The following is a 23,334-nucleotide window of genomic DNA, read 5'->3' as shown; positions in this document are numbered from 1 at the left end:
CATGTAAACTGTTTAATGATACAAATTTTAAAAAAAATAACAATATTTATTACTTCACCTAACATTTGATTTGTAAGAAAGAAAAAGACATTATTACAGTGACCGCTGGAGATTCTATAAAAGGAAGCGAGGGGGGAGTCGAACTAAGCCCATTTTTATCATTTTTATTTACCCTTTCAGGGGAAGAACATGTAAGAGTACCCCAAAGGACGGTGTTACTTATATACATTGCAGACGATATTGTAATAAGCTCAAAAACATTACAAAGCTACGAGAAAGAAGAAAGGATATCGAAGACCGCAGCATCAAGCACGACTTAAAAATACTGTGGCAAAAATAGAAACGGCAGTGCTCAGAAATCGAAGACAAGTACCTGTGTCGTCAGCGATCTTCATACGAGAGAGAAAACTGGCAATCGTATCAGACTTCGGATACCTAGGCGTCAGGATGCGAACTAGCGCAAAATGTTTCATGAAACACATAACATAGAAAGCAATGCAGGTAACAGTAACTATGCCCGAAACTAAGTACACCAGACTATTCAGCTTTCAACGGCACTATTCAGAGTCAAAATATTGACGTTTGACAAAGAAATCACTGAGCCACATCTCACAGTGAAGAATCCAACAACACTCTCGCAGAAGATGGTATATACCCAACGTTAATTAGAAAATATTGTTTGTGTTTCACAGTCATGTTAATTAAACAAACAGAGTGGTGTAATTAACGTAATTACCTTTGGAGCGCATTGATTACAAAGTGGACAGTGTACTCTCACATTCTCTCACAAGTCATCTGAGCTGTACATTGTGTTCAGAATATCAGCGTTGTGGACATTCAACGCAGATACTATTTAGAGAAGTGCTCGTTATTTGGATTATGTGAAATCTTACATAAACGTAATACTTTCCTTCTATATGGTTTCTAGACAGTTATTTATGCATCTAATTTTTCATACTTGTTATTGTTTGTCTGTGAAGATGGTACACGACCATTTTTTTCAAAACTGTCCTGCTGTTGTTGTAGTGGTCTTCAGTCCAGAGAATGGTTTCGTGCAGCTCTCCATGTTACTCTATCTTGTGCAAGCTTCTTCATCTCACAGTACCTACTGCAACCTACATCCTTCTGAATTTGTTTAGTGTATTCATCTCCTGGTCTCCCTCTACGATTTTTACCCTCCACGCTGCCCTCCAATACTAAATTTGTGATCCCTTGATGCCTCAGGATATGCCCTACCAACCGATCCCTTCTTCTAGTCAGGCTCTGCCACAAATTTCTCTTATCTCCAATTCTATCCAATGCCTCTTCATTAGTTATGTGATCTACCCATCTAATATTCAGCATTCTTCTGTAGCACCACATTTCGAAAGCTTCTATTCTCTTCTTGTCCAAACAATTTATCGTCCATGTTTCACTTCCATACGTGGCTACACTCCATTCAAATACTTTCAGAAAAGGCTTCCTGACACTTAAATATATACTTGATGTTAACAAATTTCTCTTCTTCAGAAACGCTTTCCTTGCCATCGCCACTCTACATTTTATGTCCTCTCTACTTTGACCATCATCAGTCATTTTGCTCCCCAAACAGCAAAACTCATTCACTACTTTAAGTGTCTCATTTCCTAATCTAGTACCCTCAGCACCACCCGACTTAATTCGACTACATTCCGTTATCCTCGTTCTGCTTTTGTTGATGTTCATCTTATATCCTGCTTTCAAGACACTGTCCATTGCGTTCGGCTGTTCTTCCAGGTCCTTTGCTGTCTCTGACAGAATTACAATGTTATCGGTGAACATCAAAGTTTTTATTTCTTCTCCATGGATTTTAATTTCTATTCCAAATTTTTCTTTTGTTTCCCTTATTGGTTGCTCAATATACAGATTGAATTGCATTGGGGATAGGCTACAACCCTGTCTCACTCCCTTCCCAAACGCTGCTTTCCTTTCATGCCCCTCGATTCATCACTGCCATCTGGTTTCTGTACAAATTGTAAATAGCCTTTCGCTCCCTGTATTTTGCCCCTGCCACCTTCAGAATTTGGAAATGAGTATTCCAGTCAACATTGTCAAAAGCTTTCTCTAAGTCTACAATTGCTAGAAACGTAACTGTTTAAAACTAGAGTTAAAAAGATCATCATAATTTTAATAATTAATTTCCACTGATAAATGAGACGTTTGCCGGTAACAGAGATTGCCAGTACTTAATTAACGTAATTAAGATTTTTATACTGAACTGCATGTTTCATCTAAATATGAAGCCACAGTAAATGCATATTGTGTTGACCTGCAAGCGAGCGAGATGTAACAGTTCACGTTGGCAAGGGAGGAGGCTACCTCGAGGAGATATCCCAGAAGGACTCGCTAGCAGCGGTGGAAGTTATTAATACCACTTAGCTAATCAGCCTTTGGTTTGATGAACCGTACATGGACAACGTTTACCAGAAAGTCACAGTGTAGATATGATCTCCCATAGTGCAGTGTCACCTACAGAATGTGCTTTTAACAACCTGAGTGTGGAAGGAGTAGAAATGCCATCTTTGCAGGGTCCAAAAGAACACTATGGTGAACGGAATGTAGAAGCAGAGCTGCTTCAAAATACATCTCCGTGATAGATAACATCAGAAAGTGGAGTGAGAACCTGGGAGTTAGGCCACCTTTTAAGGCATGTGATGCTGCCAGGCTCAGGCAGTAAAAGTACCCACTTTTTAACACAATATAAGAATGGCCAGGACTTCAGAACATAAATAAATTGGCAATTAGAGATGCAAACGAAGCTGTGCTAAGAGAAAGAGAGAGAGAGAGAGAGAGAGAGAGAGAGAGAGAGAGAGATCAGGACAGTTTCCTATTGTTTGGCGCTCGGAATATCCGCATTTCATCCAAGTGAAACGCTGTGACTTCCTTTAGGGAAGTAGGTGGTACAAAATCAGTTCACTGCCAGAGTTCCTTGCCTCAAAACTCTCTGCCACCAGATGACTTGCGTAGGATACTAAATTTCTTTACCTCGTCAGCTGAGCATCTCTGCAGCCAGGTGCCTCTTTGAGCCTATGAGCAAGAGGGCCCAGAAAATTTTGCAGCTAAGTCGAACTTGGTCACCGGTACAAGTTGTTGGCATGAGCCTAATGACTGATTTTGCAGCCACTTCAGCCTCCACCCGCCGGTTAACATGATGGAGAGTTAACTGCGCCAGTGAGAAAATCTGTAGAGACAGTTAAGACATTTTTATGGTGTTTCATTCATTTCAGGCTCCGTCCTGAAGACTTGCTTGCAATATTTAGAGATCAGTAACCTTTCAACTCAGGTCATACGTATATCCATCTCTACCTGTATCTGTCTTTTAGTGCTAACGTTTTGGTAATCATGGTATAACTTGGCAACTGTAATTGTTTTATGCTGATATGCAGTTATTATAATCAGACCCCACATCCCTTAATCAAACTTGTGAAGGTATTATTTTAGTATTGTCAATGTACTGTTACATGATGTATCCCTCACTTATAATATAACAAATTAATTATGTCATATTAATTATGTAAGATCAACAGGATCACTTTGCGTACCTCTAGTCCACACTCCAACCTGCACTGTTACTTTTTGGTGACTCTTGCGAAGGATTCTTTGACTTACGATCTCCTGACGCCGTAGTTGGAGCCTTGAAATATAAATTTTAAAGGAGGATTTGTGTTTGCAATCTCACGAGTCATTAAATTCACTAAACTGGCAAACCATGAATACGCTTCTACCAGGTAACCGTTTATGCATTTCTTTAGGTGAGATGAGCTGATTTTGGTATAAGTCCGTCGTAGTCTAGCTGAAAAAATCATTGTTGAACAGTTGTAGAGGACTTTATTTATTTTTCTGTGTACTCTGTGTGCTGTGTATCTGTGTATTAGGATGGGATTGAGCTATAGCGTGTGGGTGAGGTTTCAGAAGTTTCATTGTAAGTTGATTATTTGCAAACCAAACATTAGGTGGGTTACAGTTTGGTCGCTGTATTAGGGACATGACGAAGTTCAGCAGAGTGGGGACCTAGAAGTTTAGCAAGAAAGAGCGCAGTGGAGAGAGAGCTTTCAAGAAATTTAGAAACAGTAGACAGAAAAGTAAACAGCGATTCAGATATGGAAGTATAACAGGAGAGCATTCAGAATATACATTTTAGCGAGTCGTGGAAAACAGCGAAACAACGATACTAATATAGGGAATGAGCAAGTTCAGGAATAAATTAATGACGAAGTGTCCAACGTAAACTTTAGGAGGGAAGATCAGTGTGAACTGCGTATAGTGGGAAGTTCGGAAATGAACGGCCACAGAAGTGCAACACAGAGTGAAGCCATTTGTGAGCCCAAACCACGACCACCGGCAGTATTTGTTTTGCACAGCTTTCTGCATGAACAGTTCAGGAGGAACGAGCACTTAATGAGAAACTACGAGTACTTAAGGAAAAGAGACGACGAACTTGAAGCATGGTTTGAGTAAGACGAAGAGGAAAATAACACGCGATTCAAGGAAATTGAAGAAGAGATGGAAGCACAAATCGAAAAAAATAGGGAACAATCTGAAACCTTAAACATAAAGTGAGACAAACAAGTAAGGGTCGTGATTCATAACCTAGATGATCACGTGAAGAAATGGGAAGATTATGGTTCAGACTTTAGATAAGGAGATAGATAATGAGATGAAGGAATTAGATAACTAGATGCGGAGGTAGGTATTTTAACAAAGAATGCTCAGTGGACAACAGTTGTATTACAGGAAGATATTGACACAAACGCAGAGCGTATTGAAGTGCTGACCACAGCCATAGAGCAACTGTCGACATGTATCGTAACCACGTCTGATAGGGCAATACCAGCAAGGGTACATGAGAATGAAAAAATCGGCGCGCTAGTAAAGTTTACAGAAACGATAGCCCACAGTGACTGGAAGAGCAGGGAAATGCTAGGCGCAGTCATGGAAGAAAGTGACAGTCCCAGATATTACATATTACGGAAGAGATCATGCAACGAGAATGCGAGTGATTGCGGGACAGGCAAGACGTGTGAGAAACGTACATGCGGCTACCTCAAAAAGTATTACTTGAAAGAGAAGCAATATCAGATGAAGATAGGGATGCGGATGATGGAAAACAACGCAGAGTTGAGGTGCCAGGATCCAGTACAGTGTTTCAGACCTATGGTAGAAAGGAACCAATTTTTAGATGTGCCCTATGAGCCAGGAGAACTCTTACACATGTGGCAAACGAAACATTTGATTGAAATTCAGAGGTACACTAGGGCCACCGGAAAGAATTAATTACGTGATAGCGGGAAGAAATGGCGGCTGTTTAAGAGGAAAGGCAACAGAATTCGAGGTGCAGTGAAAGGAAAATGTGCGGAAGTTAAGGAACAAGCACGAGCAGATTTTGGGAGTCAGCCATCGGAGATGAAGAGACATAGTAAGTAGGCTGTAACCTGGCGGAAGAGTATTTTCCAGTCTTTGACTAGAGAGGAATTGTTGGAGCTCTGTTAAACGCATCGGAAGAGGAAGAAAACATCAGTGAGCGCGAAAACATTTCATACGGTAGGAAATCTTAGGATGTACTACTAGTAGGAACAGAGAAAAGAAAGAGGAGCAATGACGACACATCCGACAGAGATTGTGAAGATGATCTACGGGATACCCTATTTGAGTCAAAGAGGTAGACAGAAAAAATGCGTTGAGAAATCGGAGAGGTGAAGGAACGTGGTGAGGTTACTTTAAGCAAAATTTTGCAGTGGGATGTGTGAGAGAATATTGTGAACGACCTATTTGCTACCGAAAAGAGAGAAGCGGCTTACTGTGGGCGACCAAGTTTTGCGACGACCAAGAAAATTATCAAAGAAGAGTCAATACTAAAAAAGCAAATTCTTTCAGATATTCTGTGTGTCTAACTACATCAGGAGAGTTGTTCACCGCAACGTCGTAAAATTGGAAATTCTACGAATTTGCAAGTCGATTGGAGACCATCATGTTTCACACATCGAGGTATTCAGAGAAAGAGAAGCATTGAAGGAATAGGCAGAGACACGGCATCCAGTCTTGGATCTACCGTAAGAAGGTGCAACAGTAACAACACGCAGGTATCCTATGGAAAAACGTAAGTTTAAGTTGTCATCAGAATGAGTCCGAAAGTTGGTGTAGAAGTTACTGAGATGAGAAGCATTAAACAGATAATTGGCAGCAGACGCCCAGATGAACATGAGAATATTGGTTCAAGTTTATTTATACGTTAAAACGTACACCAGATACTGTGAAGCACTGTGCACGAACCATGTAACTTGACATGGTTTATTAGCAGATATGAAGGAGCGTTACATTGGTAGGGTGGAGCTAACGTAAGAGGAACGCTGACATATATGATGATTAATGTGAATATAATATGCCAATTTATATGAATACTTTGCAAATTGATGAGAGTGCGATGTGATAATTTTATGTTACTCCATGTACTGTTGACAGGACAGATAGCTGAACTTTCGAGGATAATCAGGACAAAAGCGAAATCAGGGAAGAGGATAAAAAGATTAAACTAAAACACTACAATGGTGAAGGAAGAAATGAGTTAAACTTCTGGATCTGCGCTGAAAGAGAAGGCCAATGGCCTTGCTGCAGTCATAACACCGGTTCCCGTCAGAACACCGAAGTTAAGCGCTGTCGGGCTGGGCTAGCACTTGGATGGGTGAACATCTGGTCTGCCGAGCACTATTGGTAAGAGTGGTGCACTCATCCCTCGCGAAGCAAACTCGGGAGCTACTTGATTGAGCAGTAGCAGCTCCGGTCTCGGAAACTGACATACGGCCGGGTGAGCGATGTGCTGACCACTTGCCCCTCCATATCCACATCCAGTGTCCTCCATGAGCTAAGGATGACATGGTGGCCGGTCAGTACCGTTGAGCCTTCATGCCCAAACTATTTATCGCCCATGTTTCACCTCCATATATGGCTACACTCCATGCAAATACTTTCAGAAACGACTTCCTGACACTTAAATCTATGCTCGATGTTAACAAATTTCTTTTCCTCAGAAACGCTTTCCTTGCCATTGCCAGTCTATATTTCATTTCCTCTCAACTTCGACCACCATTAGTTATTTTGCTCCCCAAATAGCAAAACTCCTTTACTACTTTAAGTGTCTCATTTCCTAATCTAATTCCCTCAGCATCATCCGACTTAATTCGAGTACATTCCACTATCCAGGTTTTGCTTTTGTTGATGTTCATCTTATATCCTCCTTTCAAGACACTGTCCATTCCGTTCAACTGCTCTTCCAGGTCCTTTGCTGTCTCTGACAGAATTATAATATCATTGGCGAACCCCAAAGTTTTTTTTCTACTCCATGGATTTTAATTTCTACTCAGAATTTTTCTTTTGTTTCCTTTACTGCTTGCTCAATATACAGATTGAATAACATCGCGGATAGGCTAAACCTGTCTCACTCCCCTCCCAACCACTGCTTCCCTTTCGTGCCCCTCTGGTTTCTGTACAAATTGTAAATAGCCTTTTGCTCCCTATATTTTACCCCTGCCACCTTCAGAATTTAAAAGAGAGTATTCCAGTCAACATTGTCAAAAGCTCTCACTACGTCTACAAATGCTAGAAACGTAAGTTTGTCTTTTCTTAATTTATCTTCTCAGATAAGTCGTAGGGTCAGTATTACCGCACGTGTTCCAACATTTCTACGGAATCCAAACTGATCTTCCACGAGGTCGGCTTCTACCAGTTTTTCCATTCGTCTGTAAAGAATTCGCCTTAGTATTTTGCAGCTGTGACTTCTTAAACTGATAGTTGAGTAATTTTCACATCTGTGAATACCAGCTTTCTTTGGAACTGGAATTATTATATTCTTCTTGAAGTCTGAGGGTATTTCGCCTGTCTCATACATCTTACTCAGCAGATGGTATAGTATTGTCACGGCTGGCTCTCCCAAGGCTGTCAGTAGTTCTAATGGAATGTTGTCTACTCCCGGGGCCTTGTTCGTCTTATGTTTTACATAACAAATGGTTTAAATGGCTCTGGGCACTATGGGACTTAACATCTGAGGTCATCAGTCCCCTAGAACGTAGAACTACTTAAACCTAACTACCCTAAGGACATCACACACAACCATGACCGAGGCAGGATTCGAACCTGCGAGCGTAGTTTACATAACGGAGATGGACCTTTAAGTCCTGATATATGTTCTGTATTGATGATGTTTGTAGTCTTTGGTTATTTTAACTTACGTGATAATGATCTTATGTGGACAACTCTTACGTTTTTATGTTTGACTCCACCATTTTCTATTATTACTCACTTCAAATCTGAAATACTATCTACAAACATGTACATCATCTCACAAAAAGTGACGCAAATGAAACTTCCGTATGGAAAATTAATTATATTGTAATGTCTGGCTTCATTCGCAGAGTGACAAAAGTGGGATTTCTATATCGAAGACAGAATTTGGTATTTTGTGTGCATAACTGCACACTGTCTTGTATTGAGTGTGTTGTTCTATGCATATCATCGCGCGTACATCTTGTATCACATATACTGAAGTGACAGATGTCATGAGATACCTCCTAACATCGCGTCAGACCTCCTTCTGTGCGGTATGGTGCACCACCTCATCGTGGCGTGGACTCAATAAGGCTTTGGGAGTCCCCTGCAGAAATACTGAGCCACACTGCCTCTATTGACGTCCACAATTGCGAAAGTGTTGCCGGTGCACGATTTTGTGCGCGAAATGACTTCTCAGTTATGTCCCATAAATGTTCGATGGCACTCATGTCGGGCGATCTGGGTAACAAAATCTTTCGCTCAAAATGTCCACAATGTTCTTTAAGCCAATTGCGAACAACTGTGTGCCGGTGACATGGCGTATTCCATCGTCATATATTAACATGAAGTCCATGAATGGCTACAAATGGTCTCCATGTAGCCTAACATAACAATCTCCTGTCAATGATCTGTTCAGTTGGACCAGAGGACCCAGTCCATTGCAAGTAAACAAAGCCGCACTATTTCCTTGATCGTCACAAAAATTTGTCGCCCAAAGTAGTCGACATCTGTCTTTTCGATCGGAGGTGGATCGTTTACCATTTTCTCTTAAACATCCCAGCAAGCACAACGCCTTGTTGACAACTTGGGTTCATGGCTTCATGAGGTCTACGCCAGATTCGAACCCTACCATCAACTCTTACCAACCGAAATCATGACTCATCCGGCCAGCGCACCCTTTTCCAGTCGTCTAGCGTCCAACAAATGTAGTCAAGAGCCCAGGCGAAGCTACAGGCAAATGCATTCACGTCGATCGTCTGCCGCCATAACCCCGTTAACACTAGATTTCGCCGCACTGCCCTAACGGATACGATCGTCGTACATCCCACATTGATTTCTGCGGTTATTTCACGCAGTGTTACTTGTCTGTTAGCACTGACAACTCTACGCAGACGCTGCTGGTCTCGGTTGTTAAGTGAAGGCCGTCGGCCACTGCGTTACCCGTGGTGAGAGGTTATAACACTACCGTCCCCGACTGACTCTTTGTTCCACCTTTTCTACCTAGGCCAACCACAATTAGCTCGCGCTACTAAGTTCCGTTCCCGAGGGGAACCACACTACCTTTTCCATACAGAATAACTAAGAATCCTAAGTGAAGGTCAGCAGATTACATAACAGCAAACAATCATTTTAAACAAGACATATCATTTGCACATATAGGTAGTTCTAAACAAAATTATTTAAACAAATTCCAAATATATACGGTAAGTTTTGTCTCCCTCCAATAGGGACGAACAATTTAAATGACAGATATACTACATTGCATAGAACCAAACCATGACATCAAAGTTTTTGAACAAAGAAAGCAGTATACAATTTTGTGTTATCGATTCAATCAAACACATTTACAGAAGCTCAACGATGTAACATTAAACAAAACAAGACGCAAAATAAATCAGTAGAGTATTATAGCTATGGTGTTACAATGCAATGACTGAAATTTGGTATTCTCGCCAAACTCTTGACGGTGTGGGTCTCCTATTTCCAAAGTGGAATGTCCCATGCATCTAGCTCCAACTACCATTCTGCGTTCCAAGGCTGTTCATTCTCGTCACATCTGAGAATAAATGACAGCTCCGCCAAAGCACTGCCCTTTTATAACTTGTTTACGCGATGGCAGATTTTGTAGGCTGCACGAGAACCTTATTAACAAGGACAAAGGATTTCAACTCAGCCAAGCGTGGAATCCAGCAATAAAAGTTCTGCAGGAGCAGCGGAAACGGTGCACCACACCCGCCGAAGGCGGAATGCGTACTGACGCCCATCAGTCATCTCGTCAGCGCAAGCTACCCCCACCACCGCGGCCTGCACATCCCTCGGCCCATACGCGGAGTCAGTGGAGGGGAGAGGCGACAGGTATATATACCATACCACCCACCGACCTAGGACGTCAGTCAACAGGAGTAACCTGATGATTATGGCACGTTACGCCGTCGAAAATTCATTCAACAACGACCAGTCAACCCGGCTGCATGCCCGAGAGACCTTCAAGCATCTCATTCGCCGGGAAAATCTACGAACACACATAAGATTACTCTACGGGGAGGAAATGGTACAGCACGTGAAGAAGCTTGATAAGCTTCGGAACAATAAACAACGGCTTCTGGGTGCACTCGTCTCCTTGAAGAGATGCCGTGACGTTCGCATTGTGCCAACCTTTGCCAAGATCGTACACCATATCCAGACACTTGCGGCGAACCGAATTACCAGAAGAGCTAGCCTGGCCCTAGTGCGTGAACGTATCAGAGACACACGCCGCCAGCTCGACTCCATAGGGCGCAAACTTTTTGCCCTACATCTAGAATTGGCGTCCCTGCTCTCTCCTGTCACCTGGGAATGGTTTGAATCTTCCTCCTGGGCACAAGCCGAGAGGACTCAACGAAATGCAACTACGAAACAGTCATCAAAATTTGTTCGGCTTGCATCAAAACAGCCCAAACAGGAGACTAAACGCACTGTTATGAATCTTACAGGGAAAACCATCGACAACGCTGCGTTGTCCGTCCTAGAAAAAAGGCTTAAACTTTGCTCCAACACCAGCAGCAATCCCTGTCGCAGAAACCACCAGCGGAGTGGAACAAGACGCCTTCAACCTGCCACCCGACGCGGCGGAGGAGTTACGACGGGAAACGTGCCGCACACTCGCCAGGGCCGCGCCGCTGAAGCACAACGTCTCCAGCCGGGAAAGGGCCGTGCAGCGTTCTCTGCGTGACGATCCAGACACTGTCGTCCTCCCAGCGGATAAGGGGAACATAACCGTTCTACTAACGGCGGCGGAATACAAAGAGAAAATGTACAAGATCTTTGTACGACCCTGCTTACAGGAAGATGACGACGGATCCAACCAGTCGGATACAGCGCAAGACGGTTGAACCTCTTCGAAGTACCTTTACAGAAGAGACAGCGAAGAAATTTCGGCCGCGTGCTGCTGCACCACCAAGACTCTACGGACTTCCAAAGGTACACAAGATGGGCACTCCTCCTAGACATAGTGAGCACTATAGGAGCGCCAACATACCAGCTTGCCAAACACCTGACCGCAGTATTGAGTCCATTGGTTGGCAAATGTGAGCACCACATCAAAAACTCGGCTCAGTTTGTGGAACGTGTGGGGAAACTCAAGTTGGCCAGCTCAGATCTTATGTACAGTTTCGATGTTGTATCACTTTTCACGAGAGTTCCACTCAAGGATTCGCTGGATATTATTGAGAAGAAATTTGGGCCCACATTCACGAAAGTATTTAACTTTGTGCTCACGTCAACATATTTTCTTTTTGACGGACATTACTACGAACAGACAGACGGCGTACCTATGGGTAGCCCTCTGTCACCTGTGGTGGCTAACATGTACATGGAAGAATTTGAGGAGAAAGCGTTAGAATCAGCACCACTAAAACCAACAGTCTTCTACAGATATGCTGACGACACTTTCGTCATTTGGCCTCACGGGGAAGAGATGCTCCAACTGTTCTTACAACATCTGAACTCTATCCACCCCCAAATTCAGTTCACCATGGAGGTGAAGAAAAACGGTCAGCTACCATTCTTGGATGTTCTGGAACGGAAAAAGCCTGATGGAACACTAGGACACAGCGTCTACCGGAAGACAACTCACACGGATCTGTACCTTCACGCCTCCAGCTGTCATCACCCATCACAAAGAGAAGGAGGACTAAATACATTGGTTCATAGAGCCCGTGTGATCTCCGACGAAGAAAGCTTAAAACTGGAACTAGATCACCTCAAGGATGTGTTCCAGAAGAACGGCTACAGTGACCGCCAAATTCGACGCGCCTTCAAGCAGAAGACCACACCACAGCCGACGCCTGATGATGATCCACCGAAAGCGACAGCCTACATACCACATGAGTACGTCATAACATCAAATGCGTCTACCGCCCGCCGCCAAAGGTCAAGTCCCTTGTAGGGACAGTGAAGGGCGATTTAGGATTCCGGAAATCTGGAGTTTATTTCATACCGTGCGAGTGTGGGCATATGTGGGGCAAACCATTCGCACCATCGAGGAAAGGTGTACTGAACACAAACGGCACACCGATCTCCAACAGCCTTCAAAATCTGCCATCACAGAACATTGCCTCGAGACAAATCATCGTATGGAATACGAGAACACAGAAGTCCTGCACAACACATCCCGCTTTTGGGATTGTGTATACAAGGAAGCAATTGAAATCCGGCTGCACGAGAACCTTATTAACAAGGACAAAGGATTTCAACTCAGCCAAGCGTGGAATCCAGCAATAAAAGTTCTGCAGGAGCAGCCGAAACGGGGCACCACACCCGACGAAGGCGGCATGCGTACTGACGCCCATCAGTCATCTCGTCAGCGCAAGCTACCCCCACCACCGCGGCCTGCACATCCCTCGGCCCATACGCGGAGTCAGTGGAGGGGAGAGGCTACGGGTACATATACCACACCACCCACCGGCCTAGGATGTCAGTCATCAGGAGTAACCTGATGATGATGGCACGTTACGCTGTCGAAAATTCGTTCAACAACGACCAGTATACCCGGCTGCATGCCCGAGAGACCTTCAAGCATCTCATTCGTCGGGAAAATCTACGAACACACTATTCATACTTACGATTTCAAAGCACACGAAGAGATATTTCAGCATCAAATGGTTCAAGTGGCTCTGAGCACTATGCGACTTAACTTCTGAGGTCATCAGTCACCTAGAACTTAGAACTAATTAAACCTAACTAACCTAAGGACATCACACACTTCCATGCCCGAGGCAATATTCGAACCTACGACCGTAGCGGTTGCTCGGCTCCAGACTGTAGCGCCTAGAACCGCACGGCCACTGTTCCAGAATCAGAAAATAGAAATCCATTGGTGCCATTAAAATTTTCACAAAAACTATTATTAAATTAGAGTTGTAAAGTATGAAACGAGACTAACGTAATTTACCTAAACAGTTACCTATACCATTTTGATTTTTTAGTTTCTAACGCATAACTTTTAATCCTGTGTAAGGGCTAATAGGCAGTCGGACTAACTGGAATCCATAATAACTTTATTTTCTTTCACTATGTTTTCAACATTTTTGGTTAACATTTCAAAACTTTCTGATTCCGTTTGAGTTGGAGCGTATAGAATATTTTTTGTTTTCGAAATATTTAAATTTTTAAATTAACATCGCTTTTAACACCTATTTATAAATAATTTTTATTGGAATGGAGTATGTCTTACGACAGGAAGACTTGTTTTTAGAAACGTTACATGAATTTCCATTTTTAGAAAGATTCTGCTAGAATTATTACCGACTACTCTAAAACTTGATTGTTGCAGGGTAAGGAAATTATACTTTTCCATTTGGATTTTTTTTAAACTCTTAAGTACTTGCCATGTTAGAAAAGAAATGACGGTGAATGCATGAAGATGAACGAGTCCAACGAATTACCGGTCATTAGTGAACTAGTTTTCGAAGATGCACGATTTTGCCCATCTCCGCCAACTGAACAGAGTACCGAAGATTGTGTTTCCTGGCACAGAGACCGATACTAATCTGATGACGTGTTGGAGTATCTGCAAATAACGATCTGCGCCATCCTGGAAACAGCCACAGCACACAAAGAAATTAGATCATCAGTCAAACACATTAGCAGCGCGTACAATTCCGCAAATACTGTCGCGTAGCACTGCACATAGATCTCTAGGCTTCTGTAGTTGCATACTAATTCGGCAGGCCTTGACAGAAAGCGTGTGTAACTGCTTTGCATCTGTTTGCCACAGCTCCAGTTTTCGAATTTATCGCTCTCTGAGCTAACAGCAGGAAACATTAATCCACGTGATACTCGTAATTGGAGGGCTATCGATATATACTGCCTATAACTCTGAAAACAAAACAAGCTGAACCGTCACATCGCGACGCTCCAAAGTATGAGGAATTGGGAAATGACTTGCATAATATAGCAGAAATACAATTTAAAGTAGAATAGTGTAATGTCTGTACGCATGAGGGGTAACCAAATGAAAACGAGACAGATGGGAGAAAGTAAGTTATTTCAAAAGTAATCGTCATACCTATTAATATATTTGAGGTACGATTGTTTTCGTGAAAAAAAAATGTTTGCAGTTGCCTACGGAACAGTAATCGTCCTTAGGCGTCCACCTCTTCTTCCGAAGTCAATCGACGACCATGAATGTCTCCCTTGAGGAGTCAAAAAATATTGGAATCGCTTAGGGAGAGATCGGGACTGTATGGATTATGCGTAAGGCTTCAAAGCGAAACTTTAGCACCGTTCTCGAAATAATCTTGGCGACATGTATACGTCATTACTGTAAAATATTCTTTGTCTAGAAAACAAATCAAACGCTAGAAAATCCAGGATGGAATGTAACAATATTATGAAAAGGAAATTTGCTACTCACCGTATACCGGAGATGCTGAGTCGCAGATAGGCACAACAAAAAGACTGTCACAAATGAAGTCTTCGACCAGTAAGGCCTTCGTCAAAAATAGACGACAGACAGACGGACAGACACACACACACACACACACACACACACACACACACACACACACACACACAGACGTGCGCGCGCGCACAAGCAACTCACACAAATGTTTCAAATGGCTCTGAGCACTATGGGACTTAACTGCTGTGGTTATCAGTCCCCTAGAACTTAGAACTACTTAAACCCAACTAACCTAAGGACATCACACACATCCATGCCCGAGGCAGGATTCGAACCTGCGACCGTAGCAGTCCCAAGGTTCCGGACTGCGCGCCTAGAACCGCGAGACCACCGCGGCCGGCCAACTCACACACACGACTGCAGTCTCAGGCAAATGAAACAACACTGTGTGTGCGTGTGTGTGTGTGTGTGTGTGTGTGTGTGTGTGTGTGTGTCTGTCTGTCTGTCTGTCTGTCGTCTATTTTTGACGAAGGCCTTACTGGCCGAAGACTTTATTTGTGACAGTCTTTTTGTTGTGCCTATCTACTATTATTTATCTAGGACAGATCCATTGAAGCTTTGGAAGAAGTTGACACGTCTGAACCACTAGCCTCTGCAACTTCAGCTGAGACACCTCCCACTTTGGTAGCAATTATAGGGTATAAATATTTCGCTACATGTTCATTATTATCATCATCAAATGGTTCAAATGGCTCTGAGCACTATGGGACTTAACTTCTAAGGTCATCAGTCCCTTAGAACTTAGAACTACTTAAAACTATCTAACCTAAGGATATCACACCCATCCATGCCCGAGGCAGGATTCGAACCTGCGACTGTAGCGGTCGCAGGGTTCCAGACTGTAGCGCCTAGAACCGCTCGGCCACCCCGGCCGGCTCATCATCATCACATTCTCAGTCCCCTTAATGTGTTTAACCTCGAATTGGAACGCTGAAATGCGTACGGCCCACCTGTCGATACGGTCAGTCTTACACGGCCTGGCTAGCACCCAGCTTAATGCTTGATTGTCGGTTTCTAGCTGAAATACTCTATGCTCGAGATAGAAGCGATACTTCTCCAGCGCGAACAAGACGGCTAAGGCCTCACATTCGTAAAGGAATATTTAAGTTCGGCACTGGTTAACCGATGAGACGCGTACTCTAATGTCTTCCTTTGACCCTCTAACTCCTGTAGGAGGACGGCCGAAGTTCCCGCATTAGATGCGTAGGTTTGTACAATAAAGCCATAGCTGCTTTAATGTGCTCAAACGCGGCCTCTTGGGCAGGTCCCCACTCAAAACGCACCTCTTTTCGACGCAATTCAGTTAAAGCAGCCGCCAACTGAGCAAAATTGGGGACAAAACGCATAAAATAATTCGCCGTGCCTATAAATCTGGCAATCCCACGTTTATCAGCAGGCGGCTGGAGAGCTCTCAATGCCTTAGTCCACTCGTGGTCAATACGAATGCACTCGCCTGATACTAAGTGGCCTAAGAAGGATACCTGCTGCCTGGATAGTGTCAATTTACTGGGTTTAACAGTCAGACCGGCCCCCTGCAACATAGCAAAAACTTGCAGGGTATGTTCCAAATGCTCCTCAAACGAACGGCTATAAATCACCAAGTCGTCCAAGTAATAATAAGCACAGACTAATTTCAAGTCTCCCAGAATATTATCCAGTAAACGAGTAAGAATGGCTGCGCCAGTAGCCAAATCGAAAGGAATCCTGTTAAACATAGATTCCAATCAGTACAAAATGATGTAACATGTTCACATTCTTCGGCTAAGGCTTGATTCAGATCGAGCACAGTGAACCAGTTAGCGCCGGCAAACGGCAAACCAAGTAAAAGAGTTATGAAGATCAGGGAAAGGAACTGATTCGAGGACAACCTTGGTGTTCAGGCATCGGTAGTCAACAACAGCCCGAAAATCCCGCCCCTGATCCTTAGGAACAAGGAATACGGGGGAAGCATAAGCAGATGTAGAAGGCCTAATAGCTTGTTGCTCGAGCATTTTAGAGAGCTTTCCTCTTAGTATCTTCATCTTAGGCGGCGATATGTGGACTTCCTGATGGGAATATGCTCATATAAACCAATATGGTAGTCAAGAACATTAGTAACCCCCCAGTCTATCACAGAGAAGCTCGGGGAACCTCTGCAACAAATCCCCTTGTTCAGAGGCCTGCTGTGAAGACAGATGAATGAGATAAAACTCATTAACCTTAGCATCAACAGCCAGCATGCCGGAATTTCGATGCACCCTACGCTTAGCACATTCACAGAACCCAAACTTCTGAGCAGAAGCGAACTTAAAGGAGAAGGTGTACCCAGAATAAGCCAAGACAAGACTAGTTTTACTGATAAAATCACACCCAAAAATTTAGTTGACCGACAGCTTCTTAACCAAGGCCAGGGACAAGGGCCAGGAGAAATTCCCTCGGGTCCAACCACGCAGAGGCAACACCTGTCCGTTGGCAACCCGACATCTCTGCACCGAAGAAGGGACCGACCTAAGTCTCGCAAGATGACCAAATTCAAGAAACCATTCTAAGCTCAACAATGAAAAGGAGCTACCAGAATCAAAAAGGCCACAAATAGGTTCGCCACCTACTCGAGAACAAATATAGGGCAGTGGGGGTGATGGTGGAGCAGCGACACGGGCAGACCAGGATTTAAAGGCTCGATCCGGGGGTCGCTGCCCAGCCGGGCGTGATTTATTTACTCTAACTGCCCACGGCTGAACGCAAGTACGAACTAAATGCCATGTTCGACCACACCTGAAACAACGGCGCGATCCCTCTTTAGCAGATTTATTGACTCTGGGTGTCCGCGGCTGAACGCAAGTAGGAACTAAATGGCCAGTTCAACCGCACCTAAAACAATGCCGCGATTCCTCTTTAGCAGACTCTGTTGGTGTTGGTAATCCAGAGCTCGGCTCGGTGACGCCCACGGGCTAAACCTTAACTTCACGATGTCTATCGCCCGAGAGTGGCAATGCGGATACCGCTACAACGGCGACACGAAGTTCTTCCCGAGTGGAGCGACGACCACTAAAACAAAATGTGACTTATTCGCCGCTCCCATTCCCCTCAGGACAATTGAAACTAACTCGCGTTCTGGCAAGTCGACTAAAAAGGCTGAGCAGGCCGTCATAACTCTTTCCACATATTGATGCAAGTCCTCCATCTCTTGCTGCATCTGAAAAACATAGAGACACTCGAGCTGTTTACGAACTCCTGTCGTCAATCTTTCGCTCATCACAAGTTCCCTTAACTGCTGCAAGGACACCCTTCTGCCATGCGCTTGATACCATACTCCTCAATTCGCCTCTAGTTAACGGATATAATAGAGACAAAATTACCTGATGCGAAACACCAAACGCATCAGCGTGTTGCTCAAAGCGAACCAGCAACCATAAAACACTTTCAATTTGCTCGAGTCGGTCTATAGCTAATTCTGTGACGTCTCGAAAGAGATAGTTCAGAGGATTTGGCAATTTAGCAAACGCCCCGGCTAACATCTCGGAGCACATAAGGGTGTTATTCCTGGACTCGTTAGCACACCGTCCGGAACATAACAGATTCTGCTCCCCTGTCCTCTTCCCATCAAGATCTAAACATGTAACCTTAAACTGAAATTCATTAATCAAGGACCCCAATTCAGCGGTTGATTCCTTATAATGATCCTCTAATATTAATGCCATTAAATTCGCTATCCGGTTGGTTCAACGTATTAACTGTGCCCGCACCCTGTCTCTGACGTCGATCTTTTGTAGAATTTTAGAACATGTTTTTTTCTCGAGTATGATGTCGTTTTTGGAAACCCAGAATCTACTCTGTAGGAATCAACATGGATTCCGGAAACAGCGATCGTGTGAGACCCAACTAGCTTTATTTGCTCATGAGACCCAGAAAATATTAGATACAGGCTTCTTTCACAATGTATATAAATGAACTAGTAGATAGTGTCGGAAGTTCCATGCGGCTTTTCGCGGATGATGCTGTAGTATATAGAGAAGTTGCAGCATTAGAAAATTGTAACGAAATGCAGGAAGATCTGCAGCGGATAGGCACTTGGTGCTGGGAGTGGCAACTGACCCTTAACATAGACAAATGTAATGTATTGCGAATATATAGAAAGAAGGATCCTTTATTGTATGATTATATGATAGCGGAACAAACACTGGTAGCAGTTACTTCTGTAAAATATCTGGGAGTATGCGTGCGGAACGATTTGAAGTGGAATGATCATATAAAATTAATTGTTGGTAAGGTGGGTACCAGATTGAGATTCATTAGGAGAGTCCTTAGAAAATGTAGTCCATCAACAAAGGAGGTGGCTTACAAAACACTCGTTCGACCTATACTTGAGTATTGCTCAACAGTGTGGGATCCGTACCAGATCGGGTTGACGGAGGAGATAGAGAAGATCCAAAGAAGAGCGGCGCGTTTCGTCACAGGGTTATTTGGTAACCGTGATAGCGTTACGGAGTTGTTTAGAAAACTCAAGTGGCAGACTCTGCAAGAGAGGCACTCTGCATCGCGGTGTAGCTTGCTCGCCAGGTTTCGAGAGGGTGCGTTTCTGGATGAGGTATCGAATATATTGCTTCCCCCTACTTATACCTCCCGAGGAGCTCACGAATGTAAAATTAGAGAGATTCGAGCGCGCACGGAGGCTTTCAGACGGTCGTTCTTCCCGCGAATCATACGCGACTGGAACAGCAAAGGGAGGTAATGACAGTGGCACGTAAAGTGCCCTCCGCCACACACCGTTGGGTGGCTTGCGGAGTATAAATGTAGATGTAGATGTAAATAACTGACTGCCACTAGGTTGAGTGCCCTCCAAAAAGCCGATGGTGTCCTCAAGACCCCTAACAGCCTTACACAAAACTCAATGGCTGCTTCTGTCTCACCCACAACATGCGGCGTGAGTCAACCAGTTGAAGAACGTTAGCACGCAAACGGGCGGCTAAGTCCGGGACACTACCGTCAATAGGCTGGCGCCCTATCACCAGCTCATAAATGAGGTGGTCCCTCCTCAACAGGCCGATCCCGGGGCACTGCCTGACCGCCATTAGAATTGGTCACCTGAAACAACCAAATAGGAAGGACAAATATCGTGTAACACTGACAGAGTTACAATTCGAACCAACGGTAACTGTAATGGCAATGTTACAATCGTAACCCCGCTCTGCTACCACTGATACATGGGACTTAGGGAAAGGCACGATTCGGTGTGGACGGGGCCTTACTCAGTTACCGTTCGTAACTCAGCTGTTTTTTTTTTTTTTTAATCACATACACTTTATCTGGAACCAATTGCAAATGAGGTTGACCGTAAGGAACAATTAACAAATCTGACTGTTAAGACATAATGTCTAATAAAAAATTCCTAAGCAAGTTGCACTCACGGCAGAAGGCCTTATTGACCAGAAATTCAAATTATTTGTCGGATGAAGGCCACCAATAGTAATAACTCAGAAAACAATTTAACGGCTGAAGGCCTGGATAGCAGATTCTTAAAAACAGTTCAACTTCTTCAAGAGATGCTAAAATAGTCTTTTAAAAAACACAATAATCGAATTTCACTATTAAGAGACAATATCTAATTAAAAATTCTTTAGATAAACTGCATTCACGGCTGAAGGCCTTACTGCCCAGAAATTCAAATTATTTGTCAGCTGAAGGCCCCAATAGTAATAACTCAAAAAACAATTTAACGGCTGAAGGCCTGGATAATAAATTCTTAAGGACAGTTAACTTCTTCAGGAGATACTAAATTAGTTTTTTAAAAAAAAACACAGGCATCAAAATCTGATCAAACTAAGAGAGAAGTGGGCCTCACCCAGTGCTCCAAGCATCGGCCTGGGAAAGTTGAACTTCACCAACTATAACACAAGGAATTGAATAATTAATAATAGGAAGTGGAGGAGGGCTAATTAATTTCACCAACGCCAAACATTCCACTCGTTGCTCTTCGTGTCAACGACCCTGTGAGCAGCAACGTGCAAACAAATGGCGTGTTCTCAAAACAGTGGAGGTTTCCATAAACGCTGCTGCTGCCACTCGTGGACACACAACGCTAGCAAATGTAGTGGCGCCAGAAAACACAAGAAGAAAATGAGACGCCACTATCCCTATTACACGATGCCGACCTACCAACAGCACCAACGCTAGCCGCACATGGCTCAAATTATTTGACCGAGTTAAAGATACGAGGGAGAAAATGGCAGATAAATATGTAGAAATTAAAAAAAAATAATAAAACAGAACAGGAATACACAGAAAGGGAGTTCAAAGGTACGTGCTAAGGTATGATCAGGGTAGATCCAGAAAATAAAGTCGATAGTTGCCAACCGCAAGGTGGAATGATTATAATATCTTTGAGTAGGAGGACCTTTGATGGATAAGACAGTCGGGCTCGCAGTAAAAAACTCGGTGGTCGCAGCTAGGTGCCCGGAAGAAGCATACGTGTGGTGACAGCTTTAAGGTAGTATTCCTGCTACGCAGTTTTCAGGTTGTACACTGAGCAAATTTTAGAACGTTAATGGGAGAAGCTATAAAATGATTTCAAAACGGTTTTTGTTAGATAATGTTCAGAGTTAGGATTTGTATGTCCAAGTTTTGACGAAAGTAAGAGTTTTGTAAAATTTTTTGTAAGAGTGATTCGTGCTACAAAAATTTTGGAAGTGCTAGTTTTGTATATGACTTAAATTTTTAACAATATACAGGGTGGTCCAACGATCGTGACCGGGCCAAATATCTCACGAAATAAGCGTCAAACGAAAGAACTACAAAGTACGAAGCCTGTCTAGTTTGAAGGGGGAGAAACAGATGGCCCTATGGTTGGCCCGCTAGATGGCGCTGCCGTAGGTCAAACGGATATCAACTGCTTTTTTAAATAGGAACCCCCATTTTTATTACATATTCGTGTAGTACGTAAACAAATATGAATGTTTTAGTTGGACCATTTTTTTCGCTTTGTCATAGATGGCACTGTAATAGTCACAAACATATGGCCCACAATTTTAGACGAACCGTTGGTAACAGGTAGGTTTTTTTAAATTAAAATACAGAACGTAGGTACGTTTGAACATTTTATTTCGGTTGTTCCAATGTGATACATTTCTGAAAACGCATGCTGTTACAGCGTGATTACCTGTAAATACCACATTAATGCAATAAATACTCAAAATGATGTCTGTCAACCTCAATACATTTGGCAATACTTGTAACGACATTCCTCTCAACAGCGAGCAGTTCGCCTTCTGTAATGTTCGCACATGCATTGACAATGCGCTGATGCACGCTGCCAGCCGTTGTCGGTGGATCACGATAGCAAATATCCATCAACTTTCCCCACAGAAAGAAATCCGGGAACGTCAGATCCAGTGAACGTGCGGGCCAATCCACCTGTCATGAAATATGCTATTCAGTACCGCTTCAACCGGACGCGAGCCATGTGCCGAACATCCATCATGTTGGAAGTATATCGCCATTCTGTCATGCAGTGAAACATCTTGTAGTAACATCGGTACAGCATTACGTAGGAAATCAGCATACATTGCACCATTTAGATTGCCATCGATGAAATGAGGGCCAATTATCCTTCCTCCCATAATGCCGCACCATACATAAACCCGTCAAGGTCGCTGATGTTCCACTTGTAGCAGCCATCGTGAATTTTCAATTGCACGGTAGTGCATATTATCCCGGTTTACGCTACCGCTGTTGGTGAATGACGCTTCGTCGCTACATATAATTGTACACGACGTTCAAAGTCGTCGCCATGCAATTCCTGGTGCACAGAAATATGCTATGGGTGCAATCGATGTTGATGTAGCATTCTCAACACCGACGTCTTTGAGATTCCTGATTCTCGCGCACTTTGTCTGCTACTGATGTGCGGATTAGCCGCGACAGCAGCTAAAACACCTACTTGGGCATCATCATTTGTTGCAGGTCGTGGTTGACGTTTTAGATGTGGCTGAACGCTTCCTGTTTCCTTAAATAACGTAACTATCCGGCGAACGGTCCGGTCACTTGGATGATGCCGTCCAGGATAACGAGCAGTGTACATAACACACATCCGTTGGGCATGGCTGCACGCTTCCTGTTTCCTTAAATAGCGTAACTATCCGGCGAACAGTCCGGACACTTGTATGATGTCGTCCAGGATAACGAGCAGCATACATAACACACATCCGTTGGGCATTTTGATTACATTAGCCATACATCAACACGATATCCACCTTTTCCGCAGTTGGTAAACGGTAAATTTTAACACGGATAATGTATCACAAAGTGAATACCGTCCGCACTGGCGGAATGTTACACGATACCACGTACTTATGCGT

This window comes from Schistocerca americana, chromosome 5 (assembly GCF_021461395.2).
Source record: "Schistocerca americana isolate TAMUIC-IGC-003095 chromosome 5, iqSchAmer2.1, whole genome shotgun sequence".
Lineage (NCBI taxonomy): Eukaryota > Metazoa > Arthropoda > Insecta > Orthoptera > Acrididae > Schistocerca > Schistocerca americana.
This window is presented reverse-complemented; position numbering follows the sequence as displayed.